The following is a 26702-nucleotide window of genomic DNA, read 5'->3' on the forward strand; positions in this document are numbered from 1 at the left end:
GTTTTTAGTCGTAGGTTACACTTGACTGAGGTCGAGTAAAACGGCGCAACGTGAATTTAATTTTTCATTCTATAATTTAGGGCGAGAGATGCAAGGCCAGGAACGACGTATGAAACAAGAATGCTTAAAGCTGAGTATAGCTACTGTATATGCATACATTTTTCTATATGCACACACTATATCCCCTATATACATGTATCAGCTTTAAAATATAGGGATATAGTTTTAATTGACAATACTGTATTAACTAAATACTTTGACATATATGCACCTTATGCAGAATATGCAAGATTCTATTCCAAAAGTTATTGAGAGAGAGAGAGAGAGAGAGAGAGAGAGAGAGAGAGAGAGAGAGAGAGAGAGAGAGAGAGAGAGAGAGAGAGAGAGACGTGCACCTATCCACTGAGACGATTATTATTAAAAGGGGAAGAATAACATAAGACATTTCAAGACAATATCAGAACCTTGAACATTTGAAGGCAAAAATTTACGCTGACAGCAACAATTGTTTCTCTCCCTCTCGCTCTCCCTTCGAGTGACAGTCAAGTGGTCGATTTCTGGAAATACAAGCGAGAAGGACGAGTCAGAGAGATCCAATAACAAGAAGTATTGATCCAAATGCATCGTAAACTATTTCGGGCTTTTAATATTTGCCTCCACATCTGGTATTGTGGATTTCATGGTAAGTTATCAATCCATAAGAAAGTATTCATAATGATGAACATATTTTATTTGGCATTTTATTTAATGGAATATTCTACAATTTAACACTTTAGGTTATTCACAAGGTAATTTCCATGTGCAGTGTTTTCTACTACGGTGTTGAATATATTCTTAAAATTTGATTTATTTTTTTTATAAATCTTGATACCATGCAATAAATCAATGCAATTCAAGTGACAAATAAGTAAAATATTATAGTAATGACAGAGAGAGAGAGAGAGAGAGAGAGAGAGAGAGAGAGAGAGAGAGAGAGAGAGAGAGAGAGAGAGAGAGACAAAAAATCTTTTGAGTCATGATCTTCAAAGACCTACACGAGATTTTGTAAAACAAAATTGCTTTAAAAAAATCCCAAAGAAAAGTAAAGGGCCGAAAACTACTCTACGCATTTCGTTTTACAATACAGTACACTACTTTATATTCAATCTCTTTCAAGAGTTTCTATCTAAACCATGTTATCTCCTTCAATCAACACAATTCTGCATCAGTCTTTTTCCCTACGCTGGCTTACAAAGCAACAGTCAAAAGAATTACTGTAGTTTAAATCTTTTTTATTACTTTACAAGAAGAAGACTATATCTCTACATGCTAAGATCAAATAAATGTTCTTCATATAAAAGACATATGGCTGGGTAGGTGAGAAAAAATATCTCAAAATATTCTTCTTTCTCACAAGTGAGAGAAGAATATCCCGCACCAAACACTCACAAGACATAGGCGGAGGAAGTTAAGAAAAAAACAGTGATTTATTACTCGTAAATTTGCCCCGTCTGTAAGACAAATTATTATTATTACTAGCTAAGCTACAGCCCTAGTTGGAATAACAAGATGTTATAAGCTCAAGGACTCCAAAAGGGAAAGTAGTCCAGTGAGGAAAGGAAATGGGAAACAGATAGAATAGTGTGCCTGAGTGTACCATTAAGCAAGAGAACTCTAACCCAAGACAGTGGAAGACCGTGGTACAGAGGCTATGGCACTACCCAAGACTAGAGAACAAGGGTTTGAATTTGGAGGGACCTTCTCCTAGAGCTCCTTAACCTGGCTAGTTTCTCTTCTACCTTACTAAAAGGAAATAAGCCACTGAACAATTACATTGCAGTAGTTAATCCCTTGAGCAAAGAAGACTTGTTTGGTAATGTCAGTGTTGTCAGGTGTAAGAGGAAAGAGAAGAATATGTAAAGATTAGACCAGACTATACAGTGTATGTGTAGGCAAAGGGAAAATGAGCCGTAACCAGAGGGGTCCAATGTTGTACTGCCTGGCCAGTCAAAGAATCCAATAACTCTCAAGTAATAGTATCTTAACAGGCAACTGGTGCTTTGGCCAACCAACTACCTACATGCATAAGAATGATCACAATCAAATCTCAGCAACACTAAGTTTAAAAAAAACAACTGTACTTTTCCACTCTTAAAATGTTGTATCCTTTAAAGAGCAAATTTTATATTATTTACAGTACTAAGTTTTAAAGCAACCCCTCTTTTTCTTTCCCTAATCTTATTTCCTTTTGTAAGTGTCTGGACAGTCTTGCAAGAATTTTCTTCTTTTAAAAAGATAAACTAAAGAAGTATGATCAAAGATGGATAAATAACACAAGTTATGGCAACTACCGTATTCAAATAGTAAAGACATCTCAAAACACAGGCAAATCACAGTAGAGTGTTTGTATTTCATACAAGTGCCTAATTTAGTACCTGAAATAATCGGAGAGGCAAAAGAGCATGCTAGGAATAGAAATGAATAGCGAGTGATTGTGACGCAGTTCTGATAGTCCGTGCTGCTATAAGGTGACCGCTGAGGTAGCGGAAGTAGGGGAGTCAGCATACAAACCTTCATTTGTGGTGAAAGATTGGGGGAGGGTGGGCCGTCCTCATCAGGCAAGGAGGAACAGAGGAAAAATCCCCCTTTAGTTTCTATTGATGTTGGCTACCCACCAAAATTATGGGAAGTGCCATTGTAGATAAATAGAAATCATTAAAAAAATATATACAGTACAGCATAAACTTTCCCCCTTTCATCTAAGAATGGCTTTTTACATACCTACATATACCATGGCACTTCCCCCAATTTTGGGGGGTAGCCGACATCAACAAAGAAACAAAAACAAAAAGGGGACCTCTACTCTCTACGTTCCTCCCAGCCTAACAAGGGACTCAACCGAGTTCAGCTGGTACTGCTAGGGTGTCACAGCCCACCCTCCCACATTATCCACCACAGAAGAAGCTTCATAATGCTGAATCCCCTACTGCTGCAGCATTTTATATTACCTTAAATCTAAATTTTCTAACTAAATTTGTTTTCTATGTCTTGAGTAATTCAGTCAGACTTGTTCCTTCGTCCAAAACCACCACCATTGACTCATTTCAATATCCAGATAGGGAAGACAAGTACTGTACCCATCTTTGAGCAGGAATAATTTGTTGAAAACTATGTCATAACATCTAGGCATCAGGTGACATACTTCCAGTGAAGTGTGGGAGGCCACTGGGTGCCATGCTTTAAGAAATGAGAGAAATAGCTTAGCAATCCATCTCCATCTAAAAGCCACCCTTTTGAAAGTACATTCACAGGAATCTATAGGGTGGAAACCTTTTTAAGTATAATCCTTTGATGACTAAACGGTGGTAAAAATACATGACTGATTGGAGGTGTAAGACGAAGCGAAGAGAATTCTTCAGTACCTATACCCGATTCTCCATTGAACTAGTAATCATGTCACAGCCCCTACTGATCAACTTGCCCACCCATAAACCCAATCATCTCTCTCTGTATTTAATCTTCATCCAGTATTTTACACAATTGTTTTACTCCGAAATGTTCAAGTCTAGAAAAATAGGACTAAAATATAGTAAATTACTATTTTCCTTAAATTTGAACTCTGACACAACAATGGATTTATACCATTTAATTCAGGCCACAGTATTTCGAAGATTCTGTTGAAACAGAACCAGACAATGAGGAAAGGCTAAATGACTTTAATATCAAATATGCAAGGGCTTCTTCCACATGTAAAAATGTCGCTCATGTCTTAGCCCTAAAGAAGGACAAGATAAAGAAGTACTGTACGATTAAAGATATATGTACAATTCTCAAAGCAAGACCACTTTCTTCGACCCATGAATATCATTCATTAATCCAATACTTTAAGTAATTAAAATCTACCTCTACAAATCCTATCTTTTTATCTCTTCATCTTGGGCAGCCTTGTCTATCGTAATTTCTCTAATTTTATAATCAAATTCATAAACATGACAAATTCGAAGATAATTTGTATTTTTCCTAACCATACAAACCTTAGCTATTTACAAAGGGTATTACTTTTAGCGCAGCTGAAATGACGAGCCAATAGTTTTAACGAGGGTTAATTACCCCCGCGCTAGTTAGCGGGGGGGTGGGGAAGGGTAGCTTGCTACCCCTCCCCCCTCCACACACCGGTGACTTGCTTCACTTCACTTAGAGGTAGGACTTGACTTGGGGGTCAGGGATGGCAGGCACATATGTGTAAATAACTAAGGTTTGTATGGTTAGGAAAAATACAAATTATCTTCGAATTTGTCATTTGTTCCGTAACCGAAATACAAACCACGCTATTTACAAAGGGTGACTTAACCCTTAGGAAGGGTGGAAAGTCCCCAGCCTTACTGACTTTGGCTTGCCCGGGGGCTCGATCCCTCAGTGAGCAGCACTAGAGAGAGGGAGCCCCTGTACCTCACAGGTTCCTAGCATCGCTAGGAACGAGTGGCCTACATAAGTAGTGTGAGGAGGAGTGTGAGACTCATCCTATGAAGTTGACCTTGAGACCTTCAGATAGGAATTCTAGGATAGGACGTTCCCCATACCACCTCGTCAGGGTATGGGAGACGCAACAGTATTAAGCTTAATACTAGGAGCACAAAGAAGCATGGGTTACCTGCAGAGGTCGAGGTCAGCTATGCGAGGACCAGGATGCTGCTTCCCCAAGAGAGGGGAGAATGAAGAAAGAAGTAAAGGTCAGACATACTCTTTCATTCACACAGACTAAGACCGGGTAACAACGCCCTCAACCTACTGCTACTTGTCCAAAATGGAGCCTGAGGTTAGACTAGCAGTTGTGCAGCCACCACAGGGCCGATAGAGAACGTATCGAGGCTCCTGTGGGTCACGTCTTGCAGGTAGTGGGCTGTGAAGGTCGTTTGACGCTTCCAGACCCCAGCTTGAAGGAGTCCAGTACGTTTTGGCGCCGCTCTTTTGGCGACGATGAATTGGCACCGCCGTTTTGGCGCTCGTTATTTTGGCGCTAGCCCATTTGGCGCCAGCTTGAAAATTTTCTGACCTGATATATATATATATATATATATATATATATATATATATATATATATATATATATATATATATATATATATATATATATATATATATATATATATATATATATACACGTGTGTTATATATATTGCATGGGTCAAAAATAACATAAAAATAAAAAAGTTCTATTTATTTTCAGCAATACAGTATTAAAATGCTACAAAAATGAAATAAAATGAAACATTTTCACCAACATGTTAATGCATTTCATAGTTATATGCCAAACCACGTAAGTATTCCAGTGGTTCCCGTGAATAGAACTGCTGTACTATAGTTAAAATGCGTTCATCAGTCTTGATATATTTTAAGCGTTTTCGAGCAGGAAGATTCCCAGCCATTTGTTGTTCATAATAGAATCGCGTCCTTTCTGAATTCTCTTTATGCCATAAATGAATTTCCATATAACTGGGTGGTTCATTCCAAGTTCTGCATAGATTTCCCTGTGCGTAGCTTCAGCATGATTGTTTGTTCTGTTCTCACCTAATATCGTTCGACCATACATATTCCACATTTCCGTTGTGTGAAAATTTTGGCTTGCCTTTATTACATAAGATTTTTTCGGCCATTTAAGGTATGGGCTGTACAAGAAACTAAAGAAAAGCTTTTTCCAAAATAAAATGACTTGAATATCGTAACAACTAGTTTACTAGTACAATTCTCAAATCAGATGAACCTTTGGTGTAATGAGGTGATCACTAAACGAGACACAAATTTGCGGATGGTCCTTAAGTTTGTTTCTTGGCGCCAAAACAGCTCATCGCCAAAACAATGAGAGCCAAACTGTCTATCGCCAAATTGGCGGCGCCAAATCGTCAGCGCCAAAGAGTCGGCGCCAAATCGTCCTGTTCCGAGCTTGAAGTACCTGCGTCACAGAGAAGTTTCTCTTGAAGGCCAGGGATGTAGCAATACCCCTGACATCGTGGGCCCGAGGGCGACGTGACGGAGGAGGGTCAGGATTCAGGGCATGGTGGATAACCCTTCGAATCCAAGCAGAGATGGTATTCCTGGTGACCCTCCTCTTTGTCCTGCCTGTGCTCACAAACAAAGCTCGCACTTGAGGACGGACTGCAGCCGTTCTCTTCAAGTAGTACCTCAGACACCTCACTGGGCATAGTAGCAGCTGGTCTGGGTCGTTTGTTACAGAACGGAGACTCGCGATCCTGAAAGAGTCGAACCGAGGATCCGGCACTCCAGGATTCTGAGTCTTGGCCACAAACTCAGGGACGAACCTGAACGTTACCTCCCCCCATCCCCTTGAATGGGCGATGTCGTACGAGAGACCATGAAGTTCACTAACTCGCTTGGCCGAGGCCAAGGCGAGTAGGAAAGCCGTCTTCCAAGACAGGTGGCGATCGGAGGCCTGGCGTAATGGCTCGAATGGAGGTCTCTTGAGAGACCTGAGGACTCGAACCACGTTCCAAGGAGGGGGTCTCACTTCCGACTGGGGGCAGGTAAGCTCATAGCTACGTATGAGTAAAGAGAGTTCTAGCGATGAAGAAATATCCACGCCCTTCAATCTGAAGGCCAAGCTTAAGGCTGAGCGATAGCCTTTCACTGCCGAGACAGAAAGGCGCATTTCTTCTCACAGATACACAAGGAAGTCCGCTATTGCTGGAATAGTGGCATCGAGTGGAGAGATACCCCTTCCACGACACCAACCACAAAAGACTCTCCACTTCGCTTGGTAGACTCCGTCAGAGGACCTTCGCAGGTGCCGAGACATTCTCTCCGCAACCTGTTGCGAAAAGCCTCTCTCCGCGAGGAGACGCTGGATAGTCTCCAGGCGTGAAGCCGAAGCGAGGCTACGGCCCTGTGAGGGACACCGGAGTGGGGTTGTCTGAGAAGCTCGTGTCGTGGAGGAAGCTCCCTTGGGAGTTCCGTAAGGAGTTGCAGAAGGTCCGGAAACCATTCCGCGTGATGCCATAGCGGAGCTACTAGAGTCATGGAACAGTTGACCGATAGTCTGGTCCTGTTGAGCACCCTTCTCATCAGACAGAATGGTGGGAAGGCGTACACGTCGATGTTGTCCCACCGTTGCTGGAAAGCATCTTGCCAGAGTGCCTTGGGGTCCGGTACTGGTGAGCAGTACAGGGGCAGCTTGAAGTTCAAGGCTGTCGCGAACAAGTCCACCATCGGGGAACCCCACAAAGTCAGGACTTTGTTGGCTATCTGAGGATCCAAAGACCACTCGGCACTCACTATCTGCGAAGCTCTGCTCAGACTGTCGGCGAGCACATTCCTCTTGCCAGGAATGAAGCGAGCTGATAGTGTTATCGAGTGGGTTTCGGTCCACCTCAGAGTCTCTACTGCAAGATGGGATAGCTGTTGCGAAAAAGTGCCTCCCTGCTTGTTTATATAAGCCACTACCGTGGTGTTGTCGCTCATCACCACCACGGAGTGACCCGCCAGGAACCGTTGGAACTGTTGAATGGCCAGAAAGACGGCCTTCAATTCCAGCAGGTTGATGTGCAGGCACTTTTCTGATTCTGACCAAAGGCCTGAGGCCCTCTGGTTCAGAACGTGCGCCCCCCACCCTTCTTTTGACGCGTCCGAAAACAGAGTCAATTCCGGGGGGAGGACGAGAAGACTCACTCCCTTTCGCAGGTTCTTGTCGGCCAGCCACCACCGCAAGTCCGTCTGTTCCAGAGACCCCATTGGGATCAGAATGTCCGGGGAATCGGATCCTTGATTCCACCGGGACTTGAGCCGCCATTGAAGGGATCTCATCCTGAGGCGGCTGTTTGGAACCAGACGGGCCAGGGAGGATAGGTGGCCTAAGAGACGCAACCACGATTGGGCGGGGAGTTCTTTTCGCCTGAGGAAAGGTTCCGCCACCCTCCTCAGCCTTGCTATCCGGTCGTCTGATGGAAAGGCTTTGTGGAGATTGGTGTCTATTAGCATGCCTAGATAAACCAGTCGTTGGGACGGCTGCAGAAAGGACTTCTCGAGGTTTACCACGATCCCCAGATCCTGGCAAAAATCTAGAAGCCTGTCTCGGTGCCGAAGAAGGGTCGACTCCGAGTCTGCTAGGATCAGCCAATCGTCTAGGTAACGAAGGAGACGAATGCCGTTCCTGTGCGCCCAAGTCGAAATCAGGGTGAACACTCTGGTGAACACCTGAGGAGCTGTGGAGAGACCGAAACACAGCACCTTGAACTGGTAGATCTTATTGTCTAGGCAGAATCTCAGGTACTTCCTGGAAGACGGATGGATTGGGATCTGGAAGTACGCATCCTTTAGATCCAGTGTACACATGAAGTCTTGTGGTCTCACCGCAAGTCTGACCGTGTCTGCTGTCTCCATGCTGAACCGGGTTTGTTTGACAAACCTGTTCAGAGCCGAGAGATCGATGACGGGTCTCCAGCCTCCAGTAGCCTTCTTTACAAGAAAGAGTCAACTGAAGAAGCCTGGAGAGCCGTCCACGACCTCCTGGAGAGCACCCTTCTCGAACATGGTCTCGACTTCGGCCTGAAGGGCCAGCCCCTTTGCCAATCCCATGGCATAGGAGCTCAACGACACTGGATTCGCTGTCAGGGGAGGTTGAGATGACGTGAACGGGACGCGATAACCTTGGCCGATCACTGAGACCGTCCAAGCATCGGCCCCGTGATGTTGCCACCTGCGGACGCAACGCTGAAGGCATCCCCCCACAGGTGGACACGCAGGGGGACTGCCACCCCTAGGGCTTGCAGCCGCGGCCGCCACCCCTAGAAGTCTTGCCTCCCCTGGAGGACTTACCACCCCTCTTGACCTTGGCTGGAAAGGGCTGGGGCTTAGACACCACTTTCTTAGCTGCCGGTGCCTGTTTGGGAGCCTTACGAGGCTGTTGCTGCTGTTGTGGCGGGGCTGGAGGCTTATAGGGCAGAGTTGTAAGGGCCCTGTGGAGGAGGGAGTCCGTGCTGGATTTCCTCCACCTCTCAGCCGTTCGCTCCAAGTCTTGAGGCTCAAACAGGCTCTCCCCCAGGAGGGAGGCATGTCGGAGCCTACACACATCTACGGCGGGGACCTTCGGATGGAATCTCTCGGACACAGCATCGCGACGCTTCAACACCGAGTTGACCCACAGGGTGGTAACCTGGTGCGCCAAAAACTTGATGGAGCGGGTGCCCGAGAGCAAGGAGGTCTCTAGGGCCTTCCTATTGGTCTCCTTGGACAAGTCCTCCGATCGCAATAGGATGCCCAGAGATCCTAACCAGAAGTCCAGCCACGAAGTGGCCTGCATGGCACACTTAGCGACCTTCTCGTGGTTAAGGATCTCTGCCGCCGAGAACGACACCTGCCGGGCAGAGAGTTTCTCCAAGGGAACTCCCTTCGCCAGCTCCTCCACAGAGTGATGGAGAGGAAGAGCGAGGTTGTGCTCACCCAGGATCTCGAAATACCTCCTCTGCTGAAGGCGAGGAGGAGGGATGAGTTTGTTCCCGGCAGTGGAACGACTGGAGGAGGCAAGAAGTGCGAGCTGAGCATTGGCCCTAGCTCTGGCACTCTTCAGCCCCCGAGACCAGGGCAGAGCTGCACTGGACTTAGGGGCCTTCCGAACGTCAAACACTTCATCCAGAATCGTGTCTTTGCCTTCACGGGGGGGGGGATGACTGGATCCGTAAGACTGTTAAGTTGCCTTATCAGGCTTAGGACCTGCCAGAAGGCATGTTCGGACTCTTGCTGTTCTCCTCCCTGCGGGCTGGCAGCTAAGTCTCCTGCCCCAGGAATCTCTTCCTGGGGTGATACGTGGACATTCCCCTGGGTAGTCGTGGGTTCCTGACGAATCCTTGCAGAGGATTTAGGGATGGTCTTGGAATCCTTGGGTTCCCTCCTGGGAGGGATACAGGATCCCAACAACGAGGTTCGAGGGGCCCCTTCCTCACGAGACGATTCTCCTGCCTGAAGCGAAGTCTCCCCCCCTGGTGCCGAGGGGAAGACTACCGCCCCACTGGACTCACCTGAGGACGGAAAGGCCTCGTCCACGGGAGAAGGAGAGAGTACTCGTGCAGGAGAGGGGACCCTCGAGACCGACTTCTTGGGAACCAACTTCGCCCTGGGGGAAGTCACCACGACGTCCACTCCTCTCTTTCTCTTCAGCGCAGGAGAGACAGCCGCTGGTTTGTTACCCTGGCCGGCGAGTGCTGGTTTCATAACCCTCACTAACGTCCGTGCCAGCGGACCAAACCAAGTCTGCTGCTCCAAGGACACAGAGTCCGAAATCCTCGCTAAGGTGAAAGGGATCGGGCGATCCTTTGGAGTGGACACGACGGTACCTGCCTGAAAAGAAGGTGGGGAAGAATGCTGTACTGACCTGTCTTCGTCCTGCACTACCAACCTGTGCTTGGATGGAGGTGATCCCGAGTGCCGTCTAGGAGCACGCGTCCCTGCTGCTACCACCGGCTGTGGAATTCGCCGCGAACTATGGTCGCGCGAGGGCGAACGGTCGCGCAAAGGCGAATGGTCGCGCGGGCGCGCAGGCGAGCGGTCGCGCGGGCGAGCGGTCGCGCGGGCGAGCGGTCGCGCGGGCGAGCGGTCGCGCGGGCGAGCGGTCGCGCGGGCGCGCAGGCGAGCGGTCGCACGGGCGCTCAGGCGAGCGGTCGCGCGGGCGCGCAGGCGAGTGGTCGCGCGGGCGCGCAGACGAGTGGGCGTGAGGGTGGGCAGGTAAATGAACACGTGTCCGAGGCGACGAACGCAAGCGATGGCGCGACGGCAAGGGATCGTGCTGCCGCGTAGGTGAAGAAGATCGCTGGCGATGTAGATCCACAGGCGATCGATGACGAGCTGTGGTATGTCGATGCACTGATGTGTGATGGTGAGCACCTAGCGCAGGTGAATGACAGCGTGCTGGTAAGCGATGGCGAGCAGCATGTGTAGGTGAATGATCGCGTGATAGGGTGCGATGGTGATCAGCATCCGCAAGAGGGCGATCGTTCAGGGTTGTGCGATGAGGAGCAGCATGCGTAAGCGGGCGATCGTGCAGGGTTGTGTGATGGCGAGCAGCATGCGCAGGTGAATGATCGCGTGAAAGGGTGCGATAGTGATCAGCATCCGCAGGAGGGCGATCGTTCAGGGTTGTGCGATGAGGAGCAGCATGCGTAAGCGGGCGATCGTGCAGGGTTGTGCGATGGCGAGCAGCATGCGCAGGTGAATGATCGCGTGAAAGGGTGCGATGGTGATCAGCATCCGCAGGAGGGCGATCGTTCAGGGTTGTGCGATGAGGAGCAGCATGCGTAAGCGGGCGATCATGCAGGGTCGTGCGATGGCGAGCAGCATGTGTAGGTGATCGCTGGCGAGCAGAAGGTCGACGCGTGTCCTGTGAGAGGACAGGTGGTGCGGGGCGTTCACGAGCAGGAACGGGAAGATCGCTAGCGCGTTGGCGAACATGTGTTTCTGACACACGCGCAGCACGATGTTGCGTAGCCACAGGACCAGGTGGATGGTGAGCAGGGAGTTCAGCAGGAACTAAAGGGTGGTCAGAGACCGCAGGGCGATGGTCCTCAAATGAGCGCTGACGCTCGGAAGAGAGCTGACGAGCAGGAGAGCGCTGGCGAGGGGGGCGAACATCAGGAGAGAGCCGACGAGCAGGTGAGCGTTGGCGAGCAGGAGAGTCTTGGCGAGCAGGAGATCGCTGGCGAGCAGGAGAGCGCTTGTGCGCTAGCCCTGCTCGCGTAAGGGAAGAATCCCTTAGCCCCGAAGGGACCGTTGCCCGTCGGGTGACGAGTTCTCCAGAAGGCGAAGATCCGGCAGGAGATGGTGAGCGGTCTGCAGAGAGGTTCAAGGAGGGCGGAGCAGTCGGTTGAGGCTGACGAGGAGAGTCCCCCCCGGAGGACGAAGACCCAAAAAGGTGCCTCTTAGTCCCCCTGTAAGGGGAAGGGAGGCCCTTGTGGCGTAGAGGGCGGTGAGCCTTACGGCGGAGGCGGCCTCGGGGGAGATCGTCGGGACCATCGGTCCTCCGAAGGGGAGTCTCCGTCAAAACACTTCCCTCAGAAGGAAGCTGGGCAGCCGTCGAGACAGAAGGACTCACTTCCCCCTTCGAAGGATGCACGGAAGGAGGAGGAGAGCCTTGAGCACCATCACCAGCAACAGCACCTGCGTCGGAAGGCCCAGCCACGTCGGAGGCCTCTGTCACCACGACGTCGACAATAGACAGAGGGTCTACCTCTGCTACCACCGGCGACTGTTTAACAGCGGCCCCCCCGAGACAAGGTCAATAAGAGCGACCCTGGAGGGCAAGCCCTTAAGCCCCAGGGACGACCAAATCTGTAAAAGATCATCACTGGATAAGGCATTATTATCAATAACCTCCCCCGGAGGAGGAGGGGGAACCGCCTCGCTATGGGAGGCGACGCCCTCTCCCCCCACCGAAGGTAGGGAAACAGAACAAGGGTCTGCGCTCCCACTCGGACGACTCTCCTTAGGAGGCGGACGAGGGGGAGTTTCGGAGGAGGTTTGGGCGGCGGAAGAAGAGTCCCGAGAACCTTCCTCCTTCAAGGCTAACCCCGGAGGAGAACGGTCTCTCTTGGACTTCTTCTTACGCCGACGGCCAAACCTCTCCCACTGGGAGGCAGACCACTCCCTGCACTCACGGCACATGTTATCCTGGTCGCACCGTCGGCCCCGACATTAAGGGCAGAGGGTGTGAGGATCCGTAATCACGTCCGACATGAAAGTCCCACAAGGACGGCCGGCAACTCCAGGGCATGTACGCATAGTAAATAAAAGAAAATAACTGAAGGTCAACTTCCAACCAATCACACAAGCTGAAAAGAAAAAGCAGAAAATTAAAGGCTGTCACGAAGGCAATGAACAGACACGTCTGATCACCGCCGAGCCAAAAGTGAAGTGAAGCAAGTCACCGGTGTGTGGAGGGGGGAGGGGTAGCAAGCTACCCTTCCCCACCTCCCGCTAACTAGCGCGGGGGTAATTAACCCTCGTTAAAAACTATTGGCTCGTCATTTCAGCTGCGCTAAAAGTAATACCCTTTGTAAATAGCGTGGTTTGTATTTCGGTTACGGAACAAATCAATATTCCCATAAATCTCAATCTTGTTATAACACTTTTATAAACATAAGATAATGAAATAAAATTAAAGGGATTGAACATCCTTTCTCTCTCTCATACACACCACTTCTTTTCACTTAAACTTTGAAGCACAACCGGGAGAAAGAGGTATGCCCATCAATAAGTCAAACGACCATTTCAAAGAGTCAATGATGGGTTATTAAACTTCAGGCAAAATTTCTCATCATGGATGTAAAGGGTTATGAGTTATCCCCTATAAAGAAAATGATTGCTCATTGTCTCTTTACTTTCAATGCATCGTCAAACTGAAGTAGGAAATAGTAACCGTAGTTGGACAGCTACAAGGGAAGAGTGCAAAAACAATAAAGAGCGAAGCTGTTGCGGACAGAAAGGACAACTAGAAAGATTCTTCGGTACAGAAACAACCACCTTCCATGATGTTAGCATGTTCTTACTAACCTTATAACTATCATTATTATTATTATTATTATTATTATTATTACAAACCAAGCTACAACCCTAGTTGGAAAAGCATGATACTACAAGCCCTAGGTTTTGTTGGTTGAATATTTGTTGTAACACTTTAGGACCACTTTCTGGATATTTCTTTTTCAAATAAACATATAAACAAACAAAAGCAAAGATGTAACATCTTTATTAGAGATAAAATACCAAGGTATGAATGAGCTGAAGGCTTGTTAAAAAAGCATAAGCTAGACATTAATGGATAGTACTAATAGGCTGGGAGGAACGTAGAGAGTAGATGTCCCTTTTTTTGTTTTGTTTCATTGTTGATGTCGGCTACCCCCCAAAATTGGGGGAAGTGCCTTGGTATATGTATGCATGTATGTACTAAAAGGCCTGGTTGTGTAAGGCTTCAATACACACAAATTGTCCCTTATACTTAAAAAGCCAGAGGAAACTGCAGCCTTTATGTGTACCTGGTAATAAGCTTTAATGTACATCAGGCATGAGGAAAAAATCAATACAGACTTTGGACTAAAACTCAACTAAAACTGGAACAAGTATAAAGGCTTTAGATCCTTTAAATATGCAGCCCCAAGACTATAAAATAAGCTCCCACTAGACATTCGAAAGACTGAAGATATTAAGGCTTTCAAGAGGAAATTGAAGACTTTCTTGTTCTCCAAGTGCTTTGATAGTGTGGATTTGTCATTAAACGAGCAAATAGTAGGAAATAGTAACAGTAGTTGGACAGCCTAAAGGGAAGAGTGCAAAAGCAATAAAGAGCGAAGCTGTTGCGGACAGAAAGGACAACTAGAAAGATTCTTCGGTACAGAAACAACAACCTTCCATGATGCTAGCATGTTCTTACTAGCTTTATAACTATCATTATTATTATCATTATTATTATTATTATTATTACAAACCAAGCTACAACCCTAGTTGGAAAAGCGTGATACTACAAGCCCTAGGTTTTGTTGGTTGAATATTTGTTGTGACACTTTAGGACCACTTTCTGGACATTTTCTTTTTCAAATAAACATATAAACAAACAAAAGCAAAGATGTAACATATTTATCAGAGATAATAAAATACCAAGGAATGAATGAGCTGAAGGCTTGTTAAAAAAGCATAAGCTAGACATTAATGGATAGTACTAAAAGGCCTGGTTGTGTAAGGTTTCAATACACATAACTTGTCCCTTATACTTTAAAAGCTAAAGAGGAAACTGCAGCCTTTATGTGTACCTGGTAATAAGTTTTCAAGTACATCAGGCATGAGGAAAAAATCAATACAGACTTTGGACTAAATCTCAACTAAAACAAGTTTAAAGGCTCTCGAGCCTTTAAATATGTGGCCCCGAGACTATACAATAAGCTCCCACTAGACATTCCAAAGACTGAAGATATTAAGGCTTTCAAGAGGAAATTGAAAACTTTCTTGTTCTCCAAGTGCTTCGATAGTAGGGATTTGACAATAAACGAGAAATATGCGGTGGGAAATATTGAATGCTTCTGAACGAACATGTAGAGAGTAGGGTTCCCCAGGTGTATAGGACCAGGAAAGTAAATAATTACTTCAATTTTATATGAGCAGGAAAACTCTAAGAGTATCTAAATTGCTGCTGAAATTGTAACAAAAATAAATTGATATGTGCTATAAGAAAATGTCCTAATGAAAATGAAGATGATGTTCTCAGAAAGTGGGGACTCGCTAACACTAATACAGTACTTGCATGCTCTAAATTACCATATGCACTCACGACCAATGACATGTTTTTGTTGTTGACTTAAACTCATACACAAGGTGGGATTACGGAATGCTCAGGTATATTCACTGCTAGCAAAATAATTCTAATCCTTTAATCAATTAACGAATATTATACAAAACCACGGAGAACATGAATTATCATCACCTTCATCAATAAATTATTTGATCAGACCAGGGTTGAATTCTTAATTCTCATAGGACTTAGCCGTAGAGATTAATCTTTATTGAACAGGCTACAGTATATTAGAACTTAGTTTGTATATTAGAATACTATACTTAAAAATATAGAGACTGGATATGCTGAAAATGTTGAATTGTAAGTATTGTTCTTCACTGTATACATCCCGGCATGGGATGGGTCATGTGGGTTATTCATAATATGACCAATGGTAAAAAAAAATGTGACCAATTCAAAGATGGATAATACTACAGTACTTCAATAAAAATTTTGCATCAGATGTCTTGAGGAGCCAACAAGAAATCCCTCGAGCAAAAATGGTGATAAACAGTATGACAGAAGGGAATTAGGGGTTATAACCCCCTGGCGACATATTGCATACACTGGGTTCATGTCTAAAAGAGACAAAAGTGTTTGTAAGAATTACAAAACGAAAGTGGCTAGGAGAAAACTTCTAGGAAAACTACCCTACAAAAAATAGCCCCAAAGGGCTACAGACTTTGCTACCTGGTACACGATAATGTACCTAATTAATGTGAAAGTTACCTAACACTCCAAACGATGAAACCACCATTGGTACCCATGCATTTTAAACATCAATTCTGAGTGACCGCAATGATTATTTTTATGAAACTCCCTTAATGTTCGTATTGATGTTCACTAGTATTTCTTCTTCTTTTGAAGTTATGTCACCTGTCAGTTGATTGCTTTGATTACAAAGGAAAGTAATCAACGTTTAGTAACACCTTTACAGCTTGCATTGTTTGCATTCAGTTCAGGGTAAATCCAGAGAAGACTGAGAACCCTTCTTAAGTTTAGCCTAGAGATTCTATTTTCTTCTTGCATCATTTTCAGTAATTTAACCACCTTTCTGCCTTTAGGACCACTGAGTTCCAAAGAAGAAGGTGATTGTGTCTTTCCTTTTTATACCTTTATTATGATGTGAATATTTAATAAAGAAGACTTTCATGTTTTCATTGCTGGAGAGCTTGTCCCAATATAGAATTTCAAGTTGTGTATTTTTCTCAGCCATTAGGTTCATTACCATAAGGATAGTACAGTAGTACCACAGTTTATGAGGAACATTGAATATGAGCATACATATTTGAATTGGGTTATGAGTATTACATGTACATTGGTCTTTGGACAAAAATATTGCGTCATATGAGCATTTAACATGGACTTGTATTAACCCTTTTACCCCCAGGCTATTTGGAAATTTCCAACCCTTAACCCCCAGGGGGTTATTTTTTATCCCAGCATATGTTTTTGAATTGCTCTAACAGCCTTAATTTTTGTCATAGAGAGGTCAGGTTGGTCCTATTCTCTTGGAAAATGCCTGAATTTTCTCAAAAAATTATCAAAAATATGAAAAAAAAAATTTTATAGCATTTTTTTGCAAGGACGTACCGGTACGTCCATGGGGGTAAAGGGATGGCTTTTGTGAAACGTACCAGTACTGTACGTCCTTTGGGGGTAAAAGGGTTAACATGACGCATGTGACGAGCAGAAATCAGTATCATGGTACCCATACGGCACCCAAGCAGTGTTCATGGTCTTTTTACCCCATTTTGTTTTGCATTAGCTCACAACCACGTGCCTCTTCTTCAGAGCCTGATTCTTCCACTCTCCTACCAGCACTATACTAAATTCTTTTTAATGAGGCGCATATGCACTGACTCGCAGCGGTGCCCTTTTAGCTCGGAAAAGTTTCCTGGTATCTGATTGGTTAGAATTATCTTGTCCAACCAATCAGCGATCAGGAAACTTTTCCGAGCTAAAAGGGCACCCCTGCGAGTCGATGCAAATCTGCCTCACTAAAAAGAATTGACTATAGGAGAAACATCATCTAATACTAGCATCTTTAGAACTGCTTTTTGTATGGTTGTCCCAGTAAGTTCTTTGTCAAGTTGTGATCGTTATTGTTTATCATGATTAAATTTTGAGATGTATTGTAAAGTTAACAGTATCATAAGAATGCTCCCGGAGATCAAGAAAAATGATAAGAAGAATAAAATCACCAGAGAAGTGAAATACAAAATTATCGCGAAGCATGAAGGAGGGATGTGGGAGGCCAACCTGCCAATACTATACGTACAATCCTACTACAACATCCAGTATTAGTATACTCAAAATTCTGAACAATAAAGGTATCAAAGCATTTGACGGTGTAAAATTGGTGCTGACACTATCGAATCAAAGGCAACGTGTCCTAACGTTAAAAGGTTTCTGTTTGTCTGGACTGATGAGAACCAGTTAGCAGGTGATACAATTACCAAAATTGCTATTTGTGAAAAAGACATTCAATTGTTCTTTACTTCTCTTGTAGTTTATTTCCTTATTTCCCTATCCTCAGCGGGCTACATTTCCCCGTTGGAGCCCTTGGGCTTATAGAATCCTGCTTTTCCAACTAGAGTTGTAGCTTAGCTAGTAGTAATAATAATAAAAATAATAATAATAATAATAATAATAGTAATAATAATAATAATAATAATAATAACAACAATAATAATAATCATAATAATAATAATAATACAGTAATAATAATAATAATAATAATAATTAGAGATACATAAGGTGCAGCATCAAGACAATGTGAAGGAAATTGAAATCTAGGAAGAAGCAGGACAGAATAACAAACCCCAAGCTTCAAATAAAATTACCGGTATGGAGATGTTCAGAATGTGTGAAAACATTCAATATTTTGTAGAAACATCACCCAGACAAGGCTTCGGCAGGGCGAGGAGTGAATCTATTTACTGACAATGATGCATATTTTTTTCTAGGCCATTTTAAAGAAAAAGAAAGAGCAGTCATCTATTAATAGGTTCCTTATCAAAATTACAGTACTTCAATCAGAACTTGCTGTCAGATGTCTTAAGGAGCCAACAAGAAATCCCTCAAGCAAAAATGTGATAAACAGTATGACAGAAGGGAAATAGGGGTTATATCCCCCTGACAACGTATTGCAAACGAGTGAAAAAAAAAAATTTGCCAAGTGTCCAAAAAGCGTACATTAAGTGATTCTGTTATTGATAGTGTCCAATAGAAAAAAACACCTGATAATTTCACATGAAGGGATTAAAAGCAATATGAACATCAGGTGAGTATAGAACTAATAAATTCTATCATTAAAATTACATTTTTCTGTACAGACACCAAGTAAGCTAAAAAAAAGCCTTATTCCTAAAAATTTAAGAACAATGAAATGGGTTCCCATTCTTTCACTAACCTTTGTCAAAATGAAGCTTTGGTCAAAAGAAACCCACTTGAATATTGTTTAGGACTTCTTATCTGAATATATAAAGATTTTATTTCCATCTCAATGCAGGAAGGTCCCATTTTATCCTGAAAAGAAATTAACTGTTATTAATCTAAAACTAAAATGAATACTCTACACTTCATTAATTAAGCTACTAAATCATTGTCAGGCACAATACAAATAAGAAAAAAAAGGTTATTGATATATTACCAACCCTAGACCAGTCAAACTGACTAGAGTACTTCAGCTTAAGGATGCTAATATTATAAAAGAAACAATATTATCAGATATAAGTAAGTCTGAAGAGTGACAAATAAAATCTTAATCAGACCTATTCATCTCTGTCACTTGGAACTATGACATTAGGTATAATCACCACAATATACTGTATATCAATTCAACAAAATATGAGGATAGATAAAAATCGTTTGTTACAAAGCAATTGACGGCATTCTCGTTGATAAAGTTCCATCAGATCTCACTAAACTCTCCCATTCCAACTACTGTATTTAAATTTGGGCTATATACCCCAGCAGTGGACCCTGTGAGACCATTCACTGCCCCAAATGCAACTAAAAACCAGCAGTTACATCATGAAACTAGTTAGAAGAGGATAGACAGCAAGAATGAAAAAAAGGAAGTAGGAAAGGAGGTAAAGTGGATCAATATAATACAAGCAACGACAACTGTTATTAGCCCTTAAATATTTAATCTAAGCTTTGACTAACCAGCTACTCCATGATCTTGGGATGACAAAAAATTATCTACACAAATGAATTGGTTTTGGATTTTATTCCGACAGCCTATTTCCCAAGGAGTAATGAAATTAATTCTATAAAGTAGTACATACATATACCAAGGCACTTCCCCCAGTTTTGGGGGGTAGCCAACATCAAACAATTGAAACAAAAAGGGGACCTCTCCTCTCTACGTTCCTCCCATACGTTCCTCTATAAAGTAGTAACGGTTAATTTCTCTTGTCATCCAGCTGACAAAACCATTTAAAAGATCCACAATACTCTTGATTGATATAAAGGCATTAGCTTGAAATACCTAACTATATTGGAATCCAACACAAAGAGGATACAATTTTTGTCTGCCTTGAAGCCTGAGGAAGTGAGCCTCTATATTGCAAAATAAGAATTTTCTAAAAAAAAAAAAATCATGGACTTTTCCTTCTGTAGGCCAATTATTATGGCTCATTTGCAAAGTCCCATAGTCTTAGTAGCATTGCTAAATATTCTTCCGATTCAAAACTACACCTCTTAATGTTCAGCTTTACTCCAAGAGCAAATCTCATTCGTCACAACCCATCAATTACTGAAACAACACTTGACTGACACTTTCTCCGGACCTACTTCTTAAAAGGCGACATTTACAGCGCTAAGAAAAATCTCTTATAATTAACTCAATAATTAAATAACTTCCCTCACTTGAAGAAACATACAAAAATCTAATTTTCCTTTTCAACTTCAAGAGCCACACCATATTCAATCAATGAAAACTCTAATTAAGTTAACTGGCTTGAAGAAATCAAAACACATTTACTAATGCATCTGAGATCACTCAATACCAACAGAATAATCCACAACATATTGGCTGTACAGCAAATATAAACATAAAAGGTTGCTTTCCATAACACTTTTCCAACATACAGCCTACCCCAACAGAGCTATGCAAGAAGTGAGGCCTACTAGAAATAGTTATAAAATATCAGGAAATTGTAACGGCTCCTCACTTATCCTTCCCCTTAGAGGAGATGACTGAGTAAGGTCTATTCGGGGTGCAGATATCTACGGTTATCTTAGGATATGTCCCTGATTATACACGATATCTTCGGATAGTCGTTCCGGGGGTTAGAACCCCGTGATACCTGACGGTATTCTCTTATAATATCTATTGCAGAAATATTATACAGTAGGAAGCTGCCGGAGGGAACTTCCATCAGGACGACATGGCTTGAGCCCAAAAAATATCAGGAAATTGTGATATTATTATGATGAATCTTAGGTAACACACATTTTAATCAAGCAAGGGAAATCAATAACCATATCCAGATTGATTAAACTGGTATTTGCAGTGCAGCATAACTTCCAATAAATAGATCCCACATCATTGTACTAAATGTTGGCACAAGATGAAAAATGTCTCCTGTTGATCAAATCTAAGTATTGCATGAAACTTCTCAATACTACTTTGGTTGATAAGGTTGTAATGGGTGTACACTCAGGCACACTGTTCTATCTGTATCTTTCTTTCCTTCCCTCACTGGGTTATTTTCCCCGTTGGAGGCAACGGGCTTATATCATCTAGCTTTTCCAACTAGGGTTATAATTTAGCTAGTAACAATAATAGTAATAATAATTACTGCAAAAAAAATGTACTGTATATGCTAACTGGACACTTGAGTAAGTGAGAGGGAAACTGATTACCAATATGACTGAGAGATGCAGTTTACTCTATACTTATGATCTTCCTAATCGGGTAGTTGAATCAGTAGAACTTCAAAAGTTCAAAGTTGCAGCAAATGTTTTTATGTTGACTAGGCTGACATGAGTCTTTTTATAGTTTATATATGACATATCTATTTTGACGTTGTTACTGTTTTTAGAATGATTTATTGTTAATTTGTTCTCATCATTTATTTATTTCCTTATTTCCTTTCCTCACTGGGCTATTTTTCCCTATTGGAGCCCTTGGGCTTAAAGCATCTTGCTTTTCCAACTAGGGTTGTAGCTTGGCTAGTAATAATAATAATAATAATAATACTGTACAGAACTGACTTACCCATCTTATGATTAGAGTAACTCACATCTTGATTGATGTTGGAGCCCTTGGGCTTATAGCATCTTGCTTTTCCAACTAGGGTTATAGCTTGGCTAGTAATAATAATAATAATAATAATAATAATAATAATAATAATAATAATAATAATACTGTACAGAACTGACTAATGCATCTTATGATTACAGTAACTCACATCTTGATTGATGTTTAATTAAATATATGTATTGCACTCATGTATACAGCACATGATTATAACCTAACCTAGGCTACTTTTCACAAAATCATGTTTTCACCTTTTGAGATGTCTATAGTACAGGGTGTTTATGCAATGAATAAAAAATGTTACATTTAAAATGTCAGAAAACAATAAAGCTCGCTTGGCGTCTTAAACTTTGACAACCTTTATAATTGCAAATTTCAGAGATTGGATCAGAGAGTTAATCCTGCTGAAAACTTACCCTCCAAATATGATTGTCATACCTCATAACCTTCAAAGGCTAATGGCAACATGGAAAGTCTTGCCAAGAATGCCGTCATCTGAGAAATTCATTCTGGCCAAAGAAAAAAAAAAAAAAAAATTCCAGCATACCATACTTTGTCAAACCACCAGACAGTGACAGTATATATTGTACCACATTTTGCTGTGACTTTGAAAATTACATAAAAACTACATTATATTCAAAGCAATACAATAGAAAATAGGCAAAACCCAAGAAGAAAAATAAAGCCAAACACAGCTAAATTGGCATTCTTCATTGGGATAATCTCAAGCAGTTTTTTACAATACACAAGTGAGTAAATTTTCTATGTTATGAATATCACAACTTTGAAAAAGTATTGTAATGTGATGGTTGAATAGACTAAACATCATTATGCCTAAATGATCATTAACTGCAATTTCAAACAATCAGTGATTGAAAAGGGATTTTGACGAAGGAAAAATCTATTTCTGGGGAGAGACCTGTGACGCCCGGCGAAAAAGTCCTTCTTTGTACTTTTTCTGATATAAATCTTCCAAATATACCAGAGAAAATTAAAAGCATGGAATGCAGAGGTTACAACCCTCGCGCGAGCACCTTGTTGGTGTCGTATATCTAACAAGGGCGTTTGTAAAACACTATTCACAGGCTGTCTTCCATTTAGATAATCCCTTCATCAAAGGGGGAGGGCCGTGACAGGCCCTAGAGAATACAGTTGGGTTACCCTACCGACACCCACCACTCGCGCTCACTAGGTCATCCTTCTGTGTTGGACTTCTCTTTCTTGGGGTTCCTATTTGACAAAGGCCTAACAGTTAGCACTTTAACCACCATCAAGTCAGCTTTGAAGAAGATCTACCTTGTTGGGTTCAACATTAACCTAGCTGATTCCTATTTCTCATCAACCCCAAAAACATGTGCTAGGCTTCTACCTTCGGTTTGGCCACAAAAGGACTCTTGGTCTCTGAACGGCGTTCTCAAACTTGCGATGGACACGGACAATGAATCCTGCTCTTATATCACTCTTCTTAGGAAGACTTTATTTCTAACGGCTATGGCCTCAGGTGATGGAACATCAGAACTAGCAGCTCTCACGAAACCCGGAAAACATAGATTTCCTCCCTTCAGCCGAAGTACTCCTTTCCAGACAAAGCTTCCCTAGCTAAAAAATGAGGATCCGCAAAATAGGTGCTCCTCTCGGAAGATTATTCTTCATCCCCAGGATTTTTCTCCGTGTACAGTCACACTCTCAAGCCCCTTTTTAGCTAGAACTGCCACCCGCTCGTCTGGCTCCTTGGTTATCAGGGAACAAGGAGGTACTATTTCCATTCACGGTATCAGGCAACAAATCCTCTACTTCATTAAACATACTAATCCGGAATAAAACACTGAGAAAAGGATAAGATAATTCACATAAAAACATTTGCTCCACACAACCCTACCTCAAACCCAAGCTTAAGTTACCCAACTAAAATTCTACGATCCTTCAGCTGTATAATATCAATACATCTGTATACAGTAATTATATAATCATTTCTACAAACCAAGCAGCAATCGTAGCTGGAAAATAAATGCTACAAACCAAAGAACACCAATATGAAAAAGTCTGTGAAAGAGAAAATACAAAGAAATCCTAATATGTACTTATGTAACAAAGTAATTTAAACAAGATAAAACATAAACTATGAAATAAAACCAGCTCAACATAAAAGCACTTGCACCAAGATACAACTTCATATATTCCACAGATTCAACGAACAATACGCGATATGAAACGTTAAATAGTCTGAACGAACAAGGTAAAACGACAGTGGAGGTCCTGTAGAGAGTGGGGTTCCCCTGCTGTATGGGACCAGAAAAGCAGCCATCAAAGTATGTAAAGTAAAGTAATTACTGAAAACAATTAGGATCCAACATTTTGGGTCACCATAAAAGCAAAACTTCTTGAATGCTCTATGGCAGTGATTTTAGAAAACTGAAATCTGTCTTGGATTAGAGTTTTCTTGCTTTGGAGTACACTCGGGCATGGTGTTCTACCTCATTTCTCTTCCTCTTGTATTTTTGAAGTTTCTATAGTTTATATGTGAAGGATCTAATTCAATGTTGTTTCTGTTCTTGAAATATTTTATTTTGATTGGTTATTCTTTTCTTATAGTCTATTTATTTCCTCGTTTCCATTCCTTACTGGGCTGTTTTTTTTCACCGTTGGAGGCTTTGGCCTTAAAGCATCTTGCTTTTCCAACTAGGGTTATAGGCTAACTTGTGATAATAATAATAATAATAATAATAATAATAATAATAATAATAATAATAATAATGAACAAGAAAAGGGACAAAATCTTCTTTCTCAAGAGCAGTTATCAATTGGTAGAGAGCTAATTTCCATTTTCAGGTCCATATCATACAAGACTATAGGAGGAAAGGAAGACGATGGGTAAACATACCGTCACTTTAAAGGGCACAAAAATAATACAGAAACAGATAATTCCAGGGCTCAGCAGTAGAGAGAAACAAATTGCTGTACTCTGCACTTCCGTGCAGGTGTTGTATACCAATTTCAACAGCATGATTATTATTATTATTATTATTATTTAATTGCTAAGCTACAACCCTTCATAGAGAAGCAGAATGCTATAAGCCCAGGGGCCCAAACAGGGAAGATAGCCCAGTGAGGAAAGGAAACAAGGAAAAATAAAATATTTTAAGGACAGTAACAACATAAAATTAAATAATTCCTATATAAACTATAAATTCTTTCAAAAAACAAGAGGAAGATAAATTAGACAGAAAAGTGTGCCCGAGTGTACCCTCAAGCAAGAGAACTCTAGCCCAAGACAGTGGAAGACCATGGTACAGAGGCTATGGCACTACCCAAGACTAGAGAACAATGCTAAAGAGTCTCTTCTACCCTTACCAAGAGGAAAGTAGCTACTGAGCAATTGCAGTGCAGTAGTTAACCCCTTGGGTGAAGAAGAAGAGACAAGACAGGTACAGTAATGTGTGGCCTCCTCATATAAGAGGGAGCTCTTACTTTGAAAGCATATGAAGCACATGTCTAAGGACAGAGCTTTATATCTAAATAAATCTTACACCCTATACTTTGAGGATGAAACTTAGATGAATGTCCTACATGGTGCACTTGGTCTTACAGTTGCGTGACCAAGAGAAGCACATAAAAAACTTCTATATCCATTGGATATAAAGATATAACCTTCCTTTAAAACACAAAAACTACTGAAGACCAATAAAACAAACATAAATAAACTTAGGAAACTATATATAAATGAATGTCACAAAAACACTATAGACAAGATGATGTGAAAACATCCTTCATGCATGGCAACAGTTGTAAGTGCTATTAATATTTGGTTATTATCAAAGGTAATACAACGAGGATCCTTCAAATCCCAAGCTGAGAAAACATGTGATCTCAAGGAAATTCTTGGGAGTCCGTGTCCCCGAAGATTGGTAATTTCTCCGTGTTTTTTAATCTCTGAGATGGCATTGCCTCTGAAGAGGCTAATCTGAAGTTATACCTACTCTAGAACAAAAATGACAGCAAAGATAGTGAGTGTAGCCCAAATAGAATATGAATCAAAGGCACAAAACAAAATGTGAGAAGAGACAGACTATTTCATAGATAAAAAGGCTTTTAAGACCCCTGATAAATACAAATCAACCATGGCAGTTCTCTGTTAATGACAAACAGGATAAAATGCAATAATACCAAAATCCCTTAACATAACTTCAAATATTCTTCAAAGTTTTGCAAACAATAATCAGTACACTATGAACACAAAAAATAATATACCTTCCACTATCTTTCATAATAAGCCTAATCTGAGAAGAGTAACAAAAAAAAATTATGGCAATGCTCAATTAAATTTGAAAAATAACTTCTGACTGTATAAAAATAGACAAAATAATTGTAAAACCATACCTTCAAGTAATAAAGCATAACTGAATTATAATCTTTAAAATACTTAAGGTAATACTGTAATCAATAAGAAATACATTTCATATTCATAATCATGATCAGCTTTGTTAAGTGGACTTAGCTGTGCATAGATGACCACCCATAAGTTTCAAAAGACGGGGAGGAAAAGTCAGGTACAGTAGTTGTGTTTGGTCTTCACCAAGTAGAATAAATTCATGGGAGCTATAAATAAATAAATAGGAGGATAGATGTGAGAGAGGCAAGAGAGCGTGCTAGAAATAGGAATGAATGGCGAGCAATTGTGACGCAGTTCCGGTAGGCCCTGCTGCTTCCTCCGATGCCTTAGATGACCGCGGAGGTAGCAGCAGTAGGGGATTCAGCATTATGAAGCTTCATCTGTGGTGAATAACGGGGGAGGGTGGGCTGTGGCACCCTAGCAGTACCAGTTGAACTCAGTTGAGTCCCTTGTTAGGTTGGGAGGAACGTAGAGAGTAGAGGTCCCCTTTTTTGTTTTTGTTTCATTTGTTGATGTCAGCTACCCCCCAAAATTGGGGGAAGTGCCTTGATATATGTATGTATGTATATACTGAACATTCACATTCAGGATTCAATACAGCAGACTTCGGTTCAGGTCAACCACAGAGACAACTGTTAGAATCTAGAGAGCAGGTCTCTGTTTTGACCACAATGGTTTTCGGCTGTAATATTTAAATAGTAAATTAGTATGCTCCTGTCTAGGTCAGATGCAACTTTCTC

The 26702-nt window shown here is 42.2% G+C and overlaps 1 long non-coding RNA gene across 1 annotated transcript; it reads right to left on the bottom strand.

Moving 5' to 3' along the window:
• Positions 1–324: 324 nt before the first annotated feature.
• Positions 325–18831, bottom strand: LOC137650682 (uncharacterized). Its single transcript, XR_011046050.1, has 2 exons — positions 18714–18831; positions 325–557 (listed from the first exon to the last, which is right to left on the bottom strand). It is a non-coding gene; the product is annotated as an uncharacterized lncRNA (long non-coding RNA).
• Between the last annotated feature and the right edge of the window lie 7871 nt (positions 18832–26702).

Source organism: Palaemon carinicauda, chromosome 12 (assembly GCF_036898095.1).
Source record: "Palaemon carinicauda isolate YSFRI2023 chromosome 12, ASM3689809v2, whole genome shotgun sequence".
NCBI lineage: Eukaryota > Metazoa > Arthropoda > Malacostraca > Decapoda > Palaemonidae > Palaemon > Palaemon carinicauda.